Here is an 8,691-nt window from a genome sequence, read left to right on the forward strand (position 1 = left end):
AGGAGAGGGGCAGAGGAAGAGAGAGAGAGAGAGAATCTCAAGCAGGGCTCGGTCTAATGACCCTGAGATCACGACCTGAGCTGAAACCAAGAGCCGGATGCTCAGCAGACTGTGTGACCCAGGTGCCCCTGACTTGGATAATAACCATTCTAACAGGTATGAGGTGATATCTCATTGTGGTTGTGATTTGCATTTCCCTGGTGATTAGTGATGTTGAATACATTTTCACATGCCTGTCAGCCATTTGTATGTCTTCTTTGAATATTGTTTATTCGGGTCCTTTGCCCATTTCTTAATGGCTTATTTATTTGTTATTGAGTTATATGAGTTCCTTGTATATTTTGGATATTAAACCTTAATCAGATAAATTATTTACAAATATTTTCTCCCATTCCATAAGTTGTCTTTTCATTTATTATTTCCTTTGTTGTGCAGAAGCTTTTTAATCTGATGTGGTCCCACTTGTTTTTGGTTTTGTTGCCTCTGCTTTTGGTGTCAAATGCAAAAAATCATTGTTCCAACCAATGTCAGGGAGCTTACTGCCTCTGTTTTCTTCTAAAAGTTTAACCATTTCAGGCCTTCCATTTAAGTCCTTAATCTATTTTAAGGTGATTTTTGTGTATGGTGTAAGATAGAGGCCAATTTTCATTCAAAATAGAACACATGACCTAGATAATACTCTGGCATGCTTAAGAACTTGAGAAGATAGAAGAACTATTATAAATCAATAGGAAAAAGGATGAATTATGGAATAAATGGTGCTGGGAAAATTGTTTGGATTAAATGAAGTCCATTAAGATTCCTATTCCATGTCATATATCAAAATAAATTCTGTCCCATAAATAAGACAATATCTAGACTAAAATATAAATTGATTTCTCATAATAAAAGTAACAGAAACTGAATAAATAGCATTTGAATAATTAACACTAAAAAAATCCTCAGTACATTTTTTTTTACTGCGACGCAATGTAATTATTATAAAAGTTAATTTAAAAGAATAATTTTATAATCAGTGGGGAAAGCAGAATAATTTCCCTCAAAAATAGGTTTGTGTCCTGATCCCTGGAACCTGTGGCTATATTACTTTTCATGGCAAAGGGGCAGGTTACAGATAAAACTAACTTTGCAGGGGCGCCTGGGTGGCTCAGTAGTTAAGCGTCTGCCTTCGGCTCAGGTCATGATCCCGGGGTCCTGGGATCGAGCCCCGCATGGGCTCCCTGCTCCGCGGGAAGCCTGCCTCTCCCTCTCCTGCTCCCCCTGCTTGTGTTCCCTCTCTCGCTGTGTCTCTCTCTCTCTGTCAAATAGATAAATAAAATCTTAAAAAAAAAAAAAAACAACCTAACTTTGCTAACCAGTTGAATTTAGGAGAGGAAGATTATCCTGGATTACCTGGGTGGGAAATGTAATCACAAGGGTCCGTAAGTGGGGGAAGAGGGAGGCAGAAGAGGTCAGAGTGATACAATCTGAGAAGAACCCTAATCATTGTTGCTGGCTTTGAAGACAGGGTAAGAGGGCCATGTGCCAAAGAATGTGGATGGCTTCCATAAGCTGAAAAGAAGGAAATGGATTCTTCCTTAGAGCTTCCAGAAAAGAAAACAATCTTGCCAATACCCTGATTTTAGCCCACTGAGGCCCATTTTGGACTTCAAAACTATAAGGTAATAAATCTATGTTGTGTTAAGTCACTAAGTTTGTTACAATTTATTATAGCAACCATGAAAACTATGATCTAGAGGTAGTTTTCAAAATTCTAAGAGAATATTGTGTACAATTCCATGCAAATACATTTTAAAGGGTAGTTGGTTTGTTAGATAAATGTAAATTATCAAAATTCACTTAAGAATAAAAAAACCTAGCAGAAATCAGGTACTATATTAGAAAAATAATTTAAAATTTTACTCAAGAAAGATACTGGTCCCAAAGCATTTTACTCATGAGCTAAATCAGACTTTGAAGTAACAAATGATCTCATGTTCCCTAAATTGTGCAAGATAAAGGTGGAGAGCCTCCTTAAACATTTTGTATTTCGAAAATATGTTTTCACCCTAACACGCCAACCTTAGAAGGACAATACCAACAATAAACCCCAGACTAATCTCACTTATGAATAAATGTAAAGTTACAAAGAAAATATCTGTTAACTCAATCCACTAGTATCTTAATACTATACAGTACTAATGAAAGAAAAGGCCAGACAAGCATTTTAGAAAACTCAGAAACAGATCCAAACCATACTATGCTTATTTCTATATTAATCGAAAATTTCAAATCCAAAGATGAATTTTATAATATATGGAGCCAGGAAAACTGGTTGTTTGGGGAAAAATAAAATTCCAATTCCAGTTTAAAAATTAATTGTAAAAAAGTGACTAAAATGGTAAACTACACATAACGGAGGAAACATAAGTAAAATTTTAAGAGTTTAAAGGATTCTGGGAGGGTGATGCTGGTGGTGAAATAGTTTGTATATCTTATCAAATTCTCCCATTAAAGCAGAGAACAATTAAAATATGAACATCTAACCCAAAGGCAGTATCTACAACAAAACAAGGTGACAAAATATCCCCATTAACCCTAAATTCTAGGACAAACCACTGACAGCTACAAGGCCAATGTAGCATTAGCATCTGTGCAGGAAGTAGAAGAGGAAAGCAACAGGGCATCTGAAGGACATGAGAATACCAAATCAACTAACAGGTACTCTCCCACAAGCTCAGTCTAGCAACTGGAGAAGATAAGCTAAGACTTTATGAATGGGTTTGCAAGATCCAATAATGGGTGGGTACAAGTGGTCCACAGAAAAAAACTAAAGGAGAGCCTGAGACCATGGGCTCTTAGATGAATCAACCAAATCTCTCTTCCCAACTGGGAATAGAAAACGAATTGAGCATAACAACAAAGACACAAAGGAAACAATGTTTGTGTAAAAGTGGAGAAAGTAGCAGAGTTCTGAATACTCAGAAATTAAGCTGCAACCATCTTGACCCAATTGATATTTATAGAATACTACCATAATAAGTATAGAATACACTTTTTTAGTGCATGTGATACATTCATTAAGATAGACCATATGCTGGGCTCTAAAACTAGTTTCATTAAATTTAAAAGTATTCAAATATTATAGAACATATTTTCTGATCATAAGATAATTTAGTATTCAGTTACAATGAAATATCTAGGGAAATCCCAAATATTTGGAAATTTGACAGCCAGCTTTTAAATAATCATGTGTAATTGGAAAAACACAAAGAAAATGAAATTTTCATACTGAGTGATAATGAGAAAACAATATATCAAAATATGTGGGATGTAGCAAAATCACTGTTGAGGGGGACACTTTAATCTTTAAAATGCTATAAGAAAAGATGGGCCCAAAAAAGAATGACCTACAGTTCTATTGAAGAAATTAGAAAAATAAGAGCAAAATAAGCCCCAAAAAAGTAGAAGTCAGGAGATAATAAAACCAAGAGCAGAAATCAATGAAATAGAAAGGAGAAGGAAAATTTAACATGGAAATCTGGTTCTTTGAAGATATCAACAAAGTTGACGAATATCAAGCAAAACTTACCACTGTTTTAGTGAGGGGGGGAGTATTCAGCAATATTAGAAATGAAAAAATCCGGGGCACCTGGGTGGCTCAGTCGTTAAGCGTCTGCCTTTGGCTCCGGTCATGATCCAGGGTCCTGGGATCGAGCCCCGCATCGGGCTCCCTGCTCCGTGGGAAGCCAGCTTCTCCCTCTCCCACTCCCCCTGCTTGTGTTCCCTCTCTCGCTGTGTCTCTCTCTGTCAAATAAATAAATAAAATCTTTAAAAAAAAAAAAGAAAAAATCCTACAAATATTAAAAGAAAAATAATAAAATATTGTCAACAAGTTTTATTCCAAAAAATTTTTTTAAGATTTTATTTATTTGAGAGATAGTGCATGCAAGCGAGAGAGCACAAGCAGGGGGAGCAGCAGAGGGAGAGGAAGAAGCAGACTCCCCATTGAGCAGGGAGCCTGATGTGGGGCTCGATCCCAGGACCCGGAGGTCATTACCTGAGCTGAAGTCAGCTGCTTAACCCACTGAGCCACCCAGGGGCCCCTTATTCCAAAATTTTTACAACTTAAATGAAATAGACAAAATATTGACAAATATAACTTGTCAAAAATTGATACAATGTGAAACAGAAAATCTTCCTAGGTCTATATCTACTCAAAGTGAATTTATTATTTTTATTTTATTTTATTTTATTTTATTTTATTTTATTTTATTTTATTTTGAGAGACAAAGAGAGAGAGCACAGGGTGGGGAGGGGCAGAGGGAGAGGGACAGAGAGAATCTTAGGCAGCTCCATGTCCAGCGTGGAGCCCAACTCGAGGCTCAATCTCATGACCCTGAGATCATGACCTGAGCCACCCAGGTGCCCCTAAAAGTGAATTTTTTAAATCAAAAGATCTTCTCACCCACAAAATTTCAGATCATTTCACTGTGGATTCTATCACAATTTAAGGAGGAACTAAAACCAATCTTACACAAAATCTTTCAGCTAATAGAAGGATAGTAAAGAGGGAACATTTCCCAACTCATTTTATAAGGCCAACATAATCCAAATGTTGAAACCTGATGAGACATTACAAAAATTAAACCATTACAGACTAATATTCCTTATAAACATAGATGAAAAAAATCTTTTATAAAATATTAGTAAATCAAAGCCAAGAAGATACAAAAAGGAAAATATTTTGGATCCAGTAGAGTTTATCCCAGGAATGAAAGCTTGGTTTTAAAATTTAAAAATGTCATTGTAGTTCACCAGGATAATAGAATAAGAAAGACCAACATATTATTTGGAGAGATGCATTCTTGATATAATATGTGTTGAATTGCCAATTTCTAATAAAAACTCTCAGAAACTAGAAATAAAAGGGTACTTTCTCAAATTGATACATGACATCTACAAAAAAACTTACAGTCAACACCCTTGTGAACACTGTTCCCTATGAGTGGAAACAAGACCAGCATGTACTCTCATGACTTCTATTCGATATTGTACTGGCCATTTTGGCTATTGTAGTAAAGCAAGAAACGTAATAAAAGTTATAAAGTTCACAAAGAAAGAATAAAACTATTTCTCTTAGCAGATGAATTGTTTAGTTTTATAGGACCAGAGAATTTAAAAAACAAGTACTAGACACAATGAGTGAATTTTATAAGGTCAGAGGATCAAGGATTAATATGCAAAAACCAAACTTTTGTGTACTAATAGCAAACAATACTTAGTGATAATTTTAACAAAGATAAACAAGATCTCTTTACTTAAAAGCACTGAACATCACTGAGAGAAATTAAAAAGGCCTAATAAACGAACAGATATACCACATTCATGCATTTGAATTCTCAGTATTATTAAAATGGCACTTTCTCTAAATTTATATATATATATTTTTTCAATACAATTCCAACAGGAATTTCCCAAAGACACTTTTAAAATATAAACTGATCAGATGATTCTAAACAACCGAGAATACTCAAAACAATTTAAAAAAGAGAACAAATTTAGTGGACATACACGATCTTATGTATGGTATTGGCAAAAGTATAGACATAAAGAACAACAGAACAGAATAGAGAGTCTAGATATGGATCCATACATACATACATATATATATATATATATGTATGTATAGTGAATTGATTTTCAACAAATGCTCCAGAGCAACACAGTGGAAAAAGAAAAGCTTTCATAAAGTTGTTGCTGGGCAACTGGATAAATGTATGAGGAAAAACAAATATCGAACCTTACTTTATAGTATACCAAAATAGTAACAAGAAATAGATTATTGATGTAAATGTAAAAAACAAAATCATGGGCGCCTGGGTGGCTCAGTTGGTTAAGCGACTGCCTTCGGCTCAGGTCATGATCCTGGAGTCCCGGGATCGAGTCCCGCATCGGGCTCCCTGCTCGGCAGGGAGTCTGCTTCTCCCTCTGACCCTCCTCCCTCTTATGCTCTCTCATTCTCTCTCTCTCAAATAAATAAATAAAATCTTTAAAAAAACAAAAAACAAAATCATAACATTTACCAAAGGAAATATAGGAGAAAAATCTTTGTGAGCTTGATGTAGGCAAAGAATTCTTTGGAAACACACTAAAAACACAAGGCACAAATGAAAAAAAAGTTACATTGGACTTTATCCAAATTTAAAACTTTTACTCTCTGAAAGACACCTGGAGCAAAACAAAAAGGTAAGCCACATAATGGGAGAAAATATGCATACCTGAAATATATATGCATATATAAAATATATAAAATATATAAAACTCTAACAAGTTTTATGTATCTAACAACTCTAACCTTATAAGAAGGTCAGAAGAAACCTAAAAAACATGGACAAAAGATTTGAATAGACACCCCTCAAGAAAAATGTACAAATGACCAATAAGTTCAATGGAAGAAGATTCTTAACATCTCAGTTGGGAAGATTCAAATTAAAATCACAATGAGATATCACTAGACAGCCTAATCAGTCATGTCACAAAATAGATACAATTTTACTTCCTTTCCTGATTATTTGGCTTTTGTTTTCTTTCTTTTCCTTCGTTGTAATGGCTAAAATTTAAAAGACGGAAAATAGTGTTGGTGAAGATGAGGACAGCTAGAACTCCTATCATATACCACTGGTAGGACTGTACCATGTTGCAACTACTTTAAAAATCTGTTTGGCAGTTTGTTAAAATGTTGGACACTCACCTACTATAGGACTAATCTCTTCTGATCCTTGGCATTTACCCAGGCCAGTGAAACATTTGTCCACAAAAAGACTAATCCAAGAATACTAAGCTGCTTAAGTCATTGTAGCCCAAACCTAAAAACAATCCTAATTTCCGTCAAGATATGAATGCATAAATAATTTTTTTTCTATGCATACAACAGAACACTTTTCAGAAAACAAAACAAAAAACACAATGAAACCTATTGCTGCAAACAATGAATTGGATAAATCTCAAAATGCTAAGTGAAAAAAAAAAACCCAATGCACAAAGAGTACCTGATACTTGGTTTTATTTATACACAATTCTAGAGGATGCAAGCTAATTCATAACACCAAAAAAAACAGAACAATGATTTCCTGGGGCCAGGAGGGACTGATGGAATGCAAAGGGGACATCAGGAATTTTTTGTTTTTGTCTTGTCGGTGATGGTGTTTTTCTGTGTATATATGTTTGTCAAAACTCACCGAAGGCTGACTTGAGAGGTACAATGAGCTTCCATTGAGGGAAAAGTTAGTGTCAAGTAACATTGCAGGGAAGGAGCCAGGAAAACAAATATCCTGACCTCACATTTTTTCCTTTCTTGGTCTTTTGCCAGATAAAGCTACCATTGACTCAACTGACAGGAAACCAGAGGTTATGGCAGCCCTGTTGATGTTGTCCATATAAATCAGTCTGCAGCAGAAGAAAGCAAGGTGGAGGAGGGCTTGGAGTAGAACAGTATGGGGCAAATGGAAGATACCCAGCACTGATCATCCGCCAATGTTCAGACAAGATTTTAGAGTTTGACTCACCCCAAGCTTCATTAACAGCCTCTATTGCAAGACATAGCATCGTCCCATTTTCTTTAAGCTCAACAAGCTCACATAAACCATGGTTTCTCCTAAGAGAACGCTTCTTCAACCTTTTTGACAGAACTCTTAGTCGTAGAGGGGAATCAACTATTTAACCATTAGGAAATCTGGGAGCATAGCTTAAAATTTACTGTGCATATGAAATTTCTCCCAAGTTTCTTTTGGTTTGTTTCAGCTAAATAATTGATATGAGTTTTGAATTGTACTGCATAAAACATTTGTTTGTTCTTACATTGAAATTAGTTACAAGAAGGAGAAATCAAACAAAAAAAAAGATCTTAGCTTTTTTAGATAGTCTTTTCAGATCTATCAATTTCCAGTAATTAAGTAAAAATAAGATCATGGGTTTTTTTTTCTTGAATCCATATGATATTAAAAGCCATAAATCTTAAATCTTCACATTTCTATCTCCTTCAGATTGTTAAATAAGACATGATAGGTACTGCATTTCCCTTTTAGAGACTTAAAATCCACTGTCAGATAGTAGAAGCTGAGGAATTCTGCATTAAAAACAAGGCTGTTGATTTTTTTAAATAGCCAAATATTTCTCAAATTTATTTGACCATGGAATTCTCTTCTGCTGAACACCTATTCACATCTCACTAAATATAATTGATAAATGTCACTCTAGGCTAAGGAAGAACAAGTAATAAACCACCTCAAATATGTATATTCATATATGAGTTTTTCAAATGAAGATTAGCTCTATTTCTTTTGAGGCTGATGTCCATTGCCTAAATCCTTTATGGGTCTCTTTCTCTATGTTCCCATAATTTTTGTTTATACCTCCTTCATGTGTAGGCCTCCTGGTGCCTGCTGATGTTTGACACAATACAGGGCACTTTATAACTATGCTGAATTTGAAACTCGTTAAGCCCATTCCCTAAGTTTTATTTTCTTCCAATCTCTCCCAGTATCTTTTAACATAGAGACCATTATTTACTCATCAAATGCAAACATTTCTATTTAATATTAGAATTTGGGGAGGGGGAGCTGATGATAAAAAGGAAACCTACAATGTTTCCTAGTTTAATGTATAGAATTTATTTTTATGAATGCAATTGACCAAATACAAGCAAAGGTG

At 35.0% G+C, this 8,691-nt stretch overlaps 1 long non-coding RNA gene across 1 annotated transcript; it reads left to right on the top strand.

Annotated features, from left to right (window-relative positions):
- The first annotated feature begins 1,513 nt into the window (after positions 1 to 1,513).
- LOC135363771 (uncharacterized) lies at positions 1,514 to 8,149 on the top strand. The gene is made up of 2 exons (XR_010409831.1): positions 1,514 to 1,661; positions 7,352 to 8,149. It is a non-coding gene; the product is annotated as an uncharacterized LOC135363771 (long non-coding RNA).
- The last annotated feature ends 542 nt before the right edge of the window (positions 8,150 to 8,691 follow it).

This window comes from Mirounga angustirostris, unplaced genomic scaffold (assembly GCF_029215605.1).
Source record: "Mirounga angustirostris isolate CCGP_5_RB_7025 unplaced genomic scaffold, mMirAng1.0.hap1 SCAF_3, whole genome shotgun sequence".
In the NCBI taxonomy this organism is placed as follows: domain Eukaryota; kingdom Metazoa; phylum Chordata; class Mammalia; order Carnivora; family Phocidae; genus Mirounga; species Mirounga angustirostris.